Source organism: Ambystoma mexicanum, chromosome 13 (genome assembly GCF_040938575.1).
Source record: "Ambystoma mexicanum isolate Mex_15411 chromosome 13, UKY_AmexF1_1, whole genome shotgun sequence".
Taxonomy (NCBI): Eukaryota; Metazoa; Chordata; class Amphibia; order Caudata; family Ambystomatidae; genus Ambystoma; species Ambystoma mexicanum.
The window spans coordinates 90906766-90918234 of record NC_090938.1 but is presented as its reverse complement, the minus strand read 5'-3'; positions in this window follow the sequence as shown (position 1 = coordinate 90918234).

Below are 11469 nucleotides of genomic sequence, written 5' to 3'. Positions count from 1 at the left end.
GCACTTTCTACCTTCTGGTTCTTCATCTCTGCCGATGTGAGTAACGTTGGTCCTTTCTTTGGCGTACCAGCTTATTATTTTCTTTCTTGCGCACGTGATGTTAGTTGAGTTGAATTTCTTAACCTCCTTTTCTAAAGCCAGGTCTCTAGTGTTAGGAATACAGGTGATTCCGGATCCAAAATAATAAGCTTCTTTTCAGGTTCTCCGCCTGGTGAATTTTGCAGTGGTGATTCAGTTTTTTTTCTTACCTTGTGATTTGTCTATAAATTCACTTTCAGAATACTCTATTGAGTATTGACTGACGTCCATTATACTGTCCATGACATCTATTTCTGCTAGTGAAACCATGTTCTTTAGGGTTTGGGGCTTGTGGGTTTTAGTGCAGGCTAAAGGTGGAGGAATTTTCCGGATTCCTTTCAGGATTGTTCTCTTCTCAAAGATTGGAGCTGTTTGTTTTGGTTAATCAGGTTTTGAGTTGTTCTGAAGTCCTAGTGGCTTCTGTTGACTTGAATTACAGATCCCTTTCAAAGGGGAAGGACATAAGACTCTGCTTGGTCGCTCCTTTGTGATTTGCATCAAGACTTGACTTTCAAAGACCATGCAACCATTTTGTCGATCCGCTCGAAATATGGTTTTAGTTGGGGCCTTAGTTTTTGGATCTTGTGGTAAGGTGGAAGGTGTGAGTGTATCTTGCATGATGTTTGATAAGTTCTTTGTCAGATTTGTCAGAATACCTGGTATGGCAAGTAGAGGACTAGAGGTCTTGCCCGTGTAGTGTAGGCAAAGAAATCTCCCTACCAATGTAACCCTCTGGTGAAATATACACACAGAGGGATCTATTACTTGAGAGAGGCACAGACACCAGCTGCAAACAGGTAACGTTGGTTGCAAGAAGAGGACAGCAATGGAACTGGAAGACTGTAACAGAAAAAAGGATGATCAACCAGAGAACATAAGGGTGGTGGTGATTTAACAAGACTATCGGAACTTGGCTAACCTGAAATTGGTTGTTAAGTATTCCCAGAGGAGTAGTAAGGCTCTTCTGTTATTGGCAGATGGCCGTTTATGGATGTGCAGGAGATGCCGCACATATAGAATTAGAAGAACAAGATGTAACATTAATGATACACCCCTTAGTGATAGAGTAGGATCAAGAGAGGAGAGGGACACTTACCAGCAGTGAGTGTGGGGAATGCTCATCCAGACACCACCCCCGTAGTATATTGCCCCAAGAAGTCTGACCCAACGGCACGTGGACGCCTGAACGGCAGTGAAAAGCAGTCTCTAGTCCCTGGGGTCACCTGTCCCAATGGAAGGCGGACACCTACCGGCAGTTGAGCACCAGGGGTGGCAGTACAAGAGTTCCTGCGCTAAACTCAGGGCAATACACATGAGGGGTGTGTCTGATTAGAGTGAAGGGCTGTTCCTGAGGCTGGAATGATCCTGCTGAGCTGGCGGGTTTAGTAGTCTGAATACCTGTTTTATGGAGCAAAGCTTAGCAGAAGTAAGAAGTCATTTCAACAGTCTGGGTTTGTTTTTGAGATAAGGCAGAACAATGACCAATTCGGCAGGAAATAGGATGTTGTGATGCAGCCCAGTTTTGTTTTAGAGGTAAGGCAAGATAATGACCAATTCGGCAGGCAAAGACAAGTCGAGCAGCAGTCCGGTTTCGTTTTTGTGGTAAGGCAGTACAATGACCAATTCGGCAGGCAAAGACGAGTCGAGCAGAAGTCCAGTTTCGTTTTTGTGGTGAGATAGAACACAAGGCAAGGACAAGAACAAGGACAAGGTAACAAGGGTAGGAAGAGATCAGGATAAATGCGAAAACAGGAAACAATACGTAGCGACTGGATTTAGCAATATCAGAAGCAGAGAGTTCTGGAAATCCAGAAGCTAAATACCCATTCCTGGAGAAACGTTAATCCACCCCCCAATGCTTCGTACGTTGGAACCGAACAGGTGCTAGAGTCGCCATGGCAACCTCCAGGTTGTTTGTAGGTTGTATCAGGAGCGCAGGGCGGGATTATGTCAGGATGTTTTCGGCGACTCGGATCAGGTACGAGCGCTGTAGTTTGCCTTGATCGTGGATGGAGAGATATCAGTGCCCCTGCGGCACCTCGAATAAGCACCGGTCATAAACTTGATTACTCTTGCTCTCCCCAGGGACGGAATCCTGACAGTACCCACCCCTAAAGAATCCCTCACCCCCCTCGAAGACCAGAATTTAACCAACAAGGCTGGGGCATGGATATTGCTAGAGGGTTCCCAGGTTCTGTCCTCCGGGCCTTATCCCTTCCAATCAACCAAATACATCCGCACACCCTGGCGTACTCAGGTATCCAAGATACCGCTGACTTCATACTCATCTAAAGGCTGCGGGATCAGAGTGGAAGAACCGACAGGAGACAGAGTGGAAGGGTTGGAAAGGTCTCAAAAGGGTAACATGGAAAACGGGATGGATCTTCCATGAAGTGAGTAAACCCAAGCGTACAGCAACAGGATTGATGATGTCTGTGACAGGGTAAGGACCAACAAAACGAGGAGCAAGGATCGATGACCAGGGATGCAGAGGTTGTGAGAGGAAAGCCAGACTTTGGAACCCACCACGTATAGTGGAGCAGGATTTCTGTGGGCGTCCGCAAAGGTCTTATCACGGATCTTAGCTTGAATTAGAGGAAAATCAATGGAATCCCGTACCTTAGTCAGATCCCTAACACAGGAGGTAGCCGCAGGCCTGGCCGGAGATGAGAGAGGATGCAAAGGGATGGTACGAGGATGGCGACCATACATAGCAAAAAACGGAGAAGAACCGGTAGCAGTATGAAATGAGTTATTGTATGCAAACTCGACCATAGTCAGGAGGGAAAACCAGGAGTCTTGATACTGCAGAACAAGGCAACGTAGGAACTGCTCAATGGTGGTGTTCAGGCACTCCGTCTGACCATCAGTCTGAGGGTAGTAGGCTAATGAAAACCTGTCATCGATTCCTGTGTAAGAGCCCCTCAAAAACCTGACGTAAATTGGGAACCGCAGTCTGAAACAGTGATGTCCGGGAGACCAAAGAACCGGAAGACATTATGAAGAAAGAGGTTGGCCAGGACAGGAGCGTTAGGAAGCCCTTTGCAAGGTACGAATAGGGCCATCTTAGTAAACAAATCGATTACTACTCAAATGCAATCATAGCCATTTATCTTTGGTAAATCCACAATGTCCATTGACAACATGACCCATGGCAGTTTCGGGATGGGTCGAGGGTGTAAGATGCCAAAAGGTTTGGCTGGTTGGTTCTTGCACTGGGTGCGCTCAGGACATGAAGCAATGTGCTCCTTAACATCCTTGCCCTTGGAGGGCCACCATCACCAATGGCTCAAGAGTTCTGTGGTTTTCCTTACCCCAGGATGAGCTGCACATCATGAACGTATTTTAGTGCAGTAACACGGGGGAACCCACAGGTAGACAGATGGAACTCTGGTGATAAGGGAGTCCTTGGAACACCTGGAGTTTGTACTCCCTGATTTCTTGAGGATGTTCACGTACCCAATCGGACAAGATGGAGTGCAGCATTGTTTGTAAAGTACAGGCACAAACCACATTTTGGGGCAGCAATATAGGTCTGGCGGTTTTAGGACAGCATGGGATCCCGTGAAGGCGAGACAGAGCATCGGCTTTCGAATACCTGGCATCTGGTCGATAAGTGATGATGAAGTGGTACATAGAAAAAAACTTGTGCCACCGCGCATGGCGAGCAGTGGTGTACTTTATTGACTGCATAGCTAACAGGTTCCTGTGGTCAGTGTACACTTTCACCGATAATGCGGTACCCAGAAGGTGATGTCGCCATACAAGAAATGTGTCCCGTACAGCCAGGCGTTCCTTTTCCGTGATGGTGTAATTGGCCTCAAACGAGGTCAGCTTTCGTGAGTGAAAGGCCACTGGATGCAGGACGTCAATATCCTTACAGTTTTGTGACAGAATGGCACCGACGGCCGTATCTGATGCATCGGCTTCAACTACAAACGGTAGATCAGGATCCGGGTGGAGCAGGACCAGAGCTGTTGTAAAAGGGGATTATAGGGTGTCAAAAGCCTGTTGGGTGGCTGGAGCCCATACAAAGGGAGATTTGGAACTCGTAAGAGAAGGTAGGGGGGCAGAAATCCTTGAGAATAAATGGATGAAGCATCTTTGGTAATTGGCAAAGCCAAGAAAAGATTGCAAGACCTTGATGTCCCTCGGGAGAGGCCAGTCCAGGACTGCTTGGACTTTGGAAGTACATTTGTAAAAACTCGACTTGAGTTACATAGAACAACATTTTTCCAGTTTGGCATACAAATGGTTGTGCCAGAGGCATTAGAGTACCAATGAAACATGCTTCACATGGGTTTCGTAGTGGGAGAATACACCAGAATGTCATCCAGGTAAATAACAAGAAAGCGATCCAGCATGTCTTGAAACACGTCGTTAATAAAGTGTTGGAAGGTGGCCGGGGCGTTGCACAGACCGAACGGCATCACATAATATTCGTACAACCCATATTTAGTCTTGAACGCCGTCTTCCATTCATCGCCTTTGCGCATACAGACCAGGTTATACAATCCTCTCAAGTCTAGCTTGGTAAACAGTTTAGCAGAGCACAACTGGTCAAGGAGAAACAAAATGAGGGGAATAGGCTACTGGTTCCAGATTATGACTGAATTGAGGGCCCGATAATCTATGCAAGGGCGGAGATCCCCCTCCTTTTTGGGGACAAAGAACATGGGAGATGCCGCCGGAGAACGTGAAGGCCAGATGAAGCCATTAGCCAGGGCTTTGTCGACGTACTCTTTAAGGATCACATCTTCTTTGACAGTTAAAGAATAGATATGGCCGGAGGGAACTCTAGCCCCAGGCACCAGATCTATAGGGCAATCATAGGGCCTGTGCGGGGGCAGAATGTCGGCTCCCTGGGCACTGAAGACATCCTGGAAGGCAAGGTATTCCTTGGGTAAAGTGACAGCGACCAAAGCTCTGATAACAGGGGCTGCATCTAACAATGAATGACAAGGATTCCTTATTGAATCTTGGGTTTTCATACAGTGGTCCTCACAGTATTTTGAGGAAAAGAAGACTTCTTTGGCTATCCAATCTATGACTGGATTGTGCAATTTCAGCCAAGGAAAACCCAAAATGATCTTGTACTGGGGGGCAGCGATGACATCAAAATGTGTGGTTTCTTTATGTCCTACAACACTGATCATTGATCTTTATGACCAAACACTGTGTGTTCTGTGACTAAACCAGAAACCAAAGTAGAACCATCCACTGCATTTACCAGTTCAGGCCGTTCTTTAATGACCAAAGGATGTTTTTACCATTAGCTTAAACCTGGTCAATATTGTTCCCCGTGGCCCCAGAGTCTATCACCATTTCCCCCAACCATGAAGAGTCAGAAGGGAGACAAAGGTAACCTTAATCATGATTGGGTTGGAACCCAAAGATAAGGGACTCAGTGACTGGGTTCCATCCATCCCAGAGTCTCCCCGTTTCCCGACCTTTTTTTTTTTTGCCTTTTTTTTGTACAGGCCTTCAGGAAATGTTTGGAAGAACTGCAACAAAAGAAACAAAGGTTCGTGGTCCACCTCCTTTCCCTTTCTGCGGCAGTTAAGGGTCCCCATACAACTCCATTTTGCATAGGTTCTACAGCTGCCTGAGAGCTGAGGTGTGGTGCTGGGATTACAGCAACCGCACCTCTCTTCTCTCCTTTCCTTTCAGCCTGTCTTGCATCTATTTGAAGAACAAGATCCAATAGTTCATGATAGGTGGTTGGAACCACCGGTACTGTGGCTAAAGTGTCCTTTAGATTATCTGCCAGTCCTTTATAGAACAAGGAGGATTTTTAATCCTCCGGCCAATTAGTTTCAGCCACGAGTTGGTTAAACCTGGCGACTTAAGCAAGAAGCGGAGTATCACTTTGTTGCAGACCTAGGAGCTCCAGTTCCGTGGCTTGGGTCTTATAACGAATGTCAAAAACACAACTCATGGCTTCCAAGAGGGCATCGCAATCAAAGAGCAGAGGACTACCTGCCTCGAGTAGAGGATTAGCCCAAGTGGCAGCGTTCCTCCCAAATGGGACAGTACAAAAGCTGCCTTTCTGGTGCTATCGGGAAACACATTTGGGCGACACAACAAGTGTAGCCTACACTGATTCAGGAAGGTGCAATACACCTTGGGGTCTCCATGAAAGCATTCTGGGGGTGCCAATGGGAACTGGGAGGTCAGATAGACTGTGGGTGTGACTGGGGATGGAATCGGGTCCAATGCAACGGGAACAGATACCTGTGGAGGAGTGACAGCGCCAAAATGAGCACCGGCCTGTAGTCCCTCTTTCTGACCCTATGTCGCTGCATGGGCCAAAACCATATCCGTACGGAGTTCGACCATCATCGGTGTGTGAAACTGAGCGGCATCATCGACTGCTGCCATTTCTGTGCAGAAGTCCGCCGCCATCTGCATCAAGGCGGCCAAGGTTTCATTGGCGTCCATTTTGTTTTGTTAAGGCTTCTGATTGTGTCAGATTTGTCAGAATATCTGGTATGGCAAGTAGGGGATGAGAGGTCTTGCCCGCATAGTGTAGGCAAAGAAATCTCCCTACCAATGTAACCCTCTGGTGAAAAATACACCCCAAATGGATCTATTAGTTGAGAGACAGACGAACACCAGCTGGAACCAGGTTATGCGAGTTACAAGAAGAGGACAGCAATGGAACTGGAAGACTGTAACAGAAACAAGGATGATCAACCAGAGAACATAAAGGTGGTGGTGACTTAACAAGACTATCGGAACTTGGCTAACCTGGAATTGGTTGTTAAGGATTCCCAGAGGAGATTATTGGCAGACAGCAGTTTATGGATGCACTGGAGATGCCCCCCGATAGAATTAACTACAATGATAAGCCCCGTAGTGATAGAGTAGGATCAAGAGGGGAGAGGGACACTTACCAGCAGTGAATGTGGGGAATGCTCATCCAGACACCACACCCGTTGTATATTGCCCCAAGAAGTCTGACCCGACGGTACGAGGACGCCTGAATGGCAGTGACCAGCAGTCTCTAGTCCCAGGGGTCACCTGTCCCGATGGAATGAAGATGGCTAACGGCAGTTGAGCGCCAGGGGTGGAAGTCCAAGCATTCCTGTGCTAAACTCAGGGCAATACACGTGAGGAGTATGTCTGATTAGAGTGAAGGACTGTTCCTGAGGCTGGAATGATCCTGGTGTGCTGGCGGGCTTAGTAGTCCAAATCCCTTTTTTATGAAGCAAAGCTTTGCAGAAGTAGGAGGTCGGTTCAACAGTCTGGGTTTGTTTTTGAGATAAGGTAGAACAATGACCAATTCGGCAGGCAATAGGATGTCGTGGTGCAGTCTGGTTTCATTTTCGAGGTAAAGCAAGACAATGGGTCTCATTACGAGTATGGAGGTAGTCATGCCCTTAATAAGGGCATGGCTGCCTCCATACCGGGTTCCAGTACCGGGTTCCTCCAATGAGGACTTACCGGGCTATTCCAGCCATAGAGGACCCAGTAAGTCCTCATTGGAGAAATCCATCCCCATTTCCATTTGAGCCCCCATAGGGCTCAATGGGATTGGGGAGGGAGCTAATAATGGGCCTGTTAATAACGGGCCTGTTATTAACTCCCTGGTCCCTCGCAGGACCCAGGACCTGCAAGGGAACCTCGTAATAGGGCATCCCGTAATGAAGGGTGCCGGTCCCGTATCGGCATCCTTCGTTATGGGAGCGCTATGGCCATAATGAGGCCCAATGACCAATTCGGCAGGCAAAGACAAGTCGAGCAGCAGTCCAGTTTCGTTTTCGTGGTGAGATAGAACAAAAGGCAAAGACAAGAACAAGGACAAGGTAACAAGGGTAGCAAGAGATCAGGATCAATGCAAAAACAGGAAAGAATACGTAGCAACTGGATTGTTCGACTCAGAACAGGTACGAGCGCTGTAGTTTGCCTTGATCGCGGATGGAGAGAAATAGGAGTTGTAACTAGTCTTGTACCCCGAATATTGGTGCCCCTGTGACATCTAGAATAAGCACCGGTCGGAAACCTGATTACTCGTACTATACCCAGGGACGGAATCCTGACATTCTTATACATTTTCCTTAATTAATTTTTTTGTTGAAAGGTTCTCTGGCTGAATTTTCAGAACTAATAACTGCTGTTTGTTCATCGAGTATTATTCGCATTATTGGTTAACCCTATCGGAAGGACTGTTTTGACTTCGCTGGACTCCTTTTGGGTGGAAGCGCTCTGTTGGGTTTCCATTGCGTAGTCCTGGGTTTGATTTCCTTTCTCCCTCGTGTTAATCTCGCAGGGTTCCATTGACGTTATGTAGCCTTCCAAGTATGTTATTTTGTATGTGATAGAGCTACCATGGTTAGATAGTCTTTCAAGGTGTCACTTAAAGATTCATACAATTTGGTGAAGGGCGCCAAGGTTATTCTTAAAGCCGACATTATCGCAAAGAGGTCCATCTTTTTATTAGGGGTTTCTCTCCCCACGTCAATGGGAATCTCACTTATTCTTTTGTTTCTCATTGGTTGTTCTTAAAGGAGACTGAGACGTGGTTTGCTTGTCCTGGGATATTGTATCAGGAGTGGCTTTGTGGAAAGGGTCCTGTGGTTTTAGACTAGGAATGAGGCTCAAAGGTGAGTCTAACTCATCCTTTTTTGCCATTTCTCCAGTGTTTTGCTTCGTGGAGCTCAATATGGGTTTAACACGTTCTTCTAGGTCCTGAGGAAGTGTGAAGCTTTCATCAACTCTAGATTCTGTTGTTAGGCCGAGGGTTATTCCTCTCTGCTCCCTCCTTTCAACATTTTCTTTTCATGCTTGCGTGGTGTCAAAAGGTGTGGGGCTTGAAGCGGGTTGTGAGGTTCTCAGGGATTTTTCTTGTGAGAACGTTAGATTTACTGGAGCTTTCTCAAAATGCCACCTTTTGGGAGTAGAGGTTTGCTCCGTTTTATTAATATTTTTTTCCATAAGTTGTTTTAGATCAACTTGGACGTGTTCTTGGGTATCTGGCTCAGGCTCCATCACTTCTGCTATCCCTTCCAGTTATTCAACGTCAAATAGCTAATTTCTTTCAACTGCTGCAAGTTCATCACGTTTGGGGAAGAATTTGTCCAGAGCTCCAAATGTAGGGTGCCAAAGTAAGTTTGTTTTTGTCATCTTGTGGTCGCGTTTAGAGCAAGATTGTTTATTTAATGGTGTTCTCCTATGATTTCCCAACAGATGAGCTTGAGTATCCAGTATCTTATTAGATTTATTCCTCTGGCTCTGCAGTTTATGTGGTGTTTTGTTGAGTCATTTTAAGCTTTTCAGGGAGGATCCCCCTTTAACAGCTCGACTCTTCTTGAGTGTAGGTGAAATGCTGCCCTTTCTCTCTTTATCTGGAGTGCTATTTTCTTGTGTTCAAGCTTTCAAGATAACCTCAGATTCGTCCACCGTCGTGGAGATGTCCGATTCCTCAACCGTGGAGTAAGAGAAGTCTTTTCCCCAGTCTGTTTCATCAGTCGATTAGAACTTCTGGGGGGCTGACCAAGTCGGCGCTAGCGATTACCGAATGGATCTCTATCGTGATTTCTAGCTTTTGTTTTAGAAAGGTGAGGAGCCCCTCTTTCTTAACTGATTAGACTGCTTCTTTGGCCAGATCCACCAAAGTCGGGGTGTGTGGGGATGATGAAGTAGTCTCAACGTTCTTAGATTTAGGGATGGCAACTGGCTCACTCTCAGTCCCTACAATTACGGGGCTCTTGTCTGAGTCGCATCCCACTTTTTCAGTTTGCTTCACGTGTGATACAGTCAAGATTTGGGAACCAGGTTTTGTGTGAAGAGGAGGATCAGTTTCTTTTGCAAGGTCGTTTTCCTCGCTCAGGGGAGATTTCAATTCAATCTTCTCACCCTGCTTAGGTAAGCTCGACCTATCTGTAGTCCCAACTGTGGCCTCAAATCGAGTCCGGGGTTCCGGCCCCGGCCTGGAGATGCATCTTGGACCTGCTCCCGAGAGTCCAGGTGAGTTTGCAGGGTCAGGTAAAGGGAGTGGCGTTGAGTACCGGCTGGAGAGGCGTGGATGGACATTTGCAGACTATGAGGGGCTCTCACCTCTCGTGTTGGAGGGGTCCTTCACCCCTTTGTGTGGCTCTCCCTCACCTGCTGCCTGCAAGGATTTTATGAAGGTTGTGGACCGCTCGGGCTGGAAAGGGACACCAGTCCCCACACGGCACGGTCATTCATTATTCCTGCTGGTGCCATCTTCCTTCCAGTGCCATCTGGTTGACTTCGTCATTGTGGCCAGATCCTCTTTCCTGGGTGCCATTATTGTCACAGGAATGAAGGAGATTTTTCCTCAAACTTGAGGGAGATTTCAATGGGCTTCTATGTTCTAGCCCGCTCTTATAAATTTCAATATAAGGAGGTACACTCACCCATACTCTGAAGGGTCACTGGTTACTCATATGTAGATGCAATAAGGTTCAGGTAGGTAAGAACCAATTAATTACAGGTTCTCAAAAGGAAAAAATCGAATTCCAACAATCAGTACATCTAATTGTATTTAGTAATATCATGTAGAATTTGGGAAGATGGAAAATATTCTTCATAATGTCTTACCTCAAATTGTATTAACTCTCTTCAAAGTGCTCTCAAGGGATCGCTCGCTGTGTAAATCCTGCGGTCACCACCAAATTGGCCGCCTTTTGTTTACTACGTTCTTGTGACGTCATCATGCCATGGTGCAATGAGGTCACCACAAACGCATTCTAAATGTAAATATCGCTTTGAGAGTTAATCGTGTTTTATTTAAATAATTATATGGTATAAGGTTCTGCAACATGGACCCTAAAGTAGGAGCCTTTACACGATAAAATAGTCAAATTTTAGTAAAATAACTGCTCATAATAGGTGGAGTCAAAATATTGTAGCCCCTGCGTAATTCAGAGTGGATGGCCTCACCTGAATAGGATATATGAATGTTTAGTCATCCAGATAAGGTGTGGTGTTAAAAAATGCTGACCAGTCATAGGACACTGGGAAATGGCATCACTGCTATAGGTAAGAGCGTTTCCCTCCAGTGAGTGGGCCTGCTCTCACAGTGATGATGTGTTAGCCACACGCAACAGGCACAGGTCCTTTCCCATCAGTACACAACAGGCACAGGTCCATTTCCAGCACCACACAACAGGCACAGGTCCTTTCCCAGCAGCATGCTCCTGTTTTGTGTTCCGGAGTTCCTGCCCCACAGAGACAGGACAGCATTTCCCAGCCATCCAGGACATGCTACTTAGTGTATCAGCAAATTATGAGCCAAGGAGTACTGTTGAAGGAGTCAAGATTGGCTTGTGTGTTTCAACATTTTATGATGCACTTTCCGGAGCGCATTTGAAAAAAAAATGATAATGGTGTTGTGTTGGTCCCACTGGTATTAAAGGCGAACTG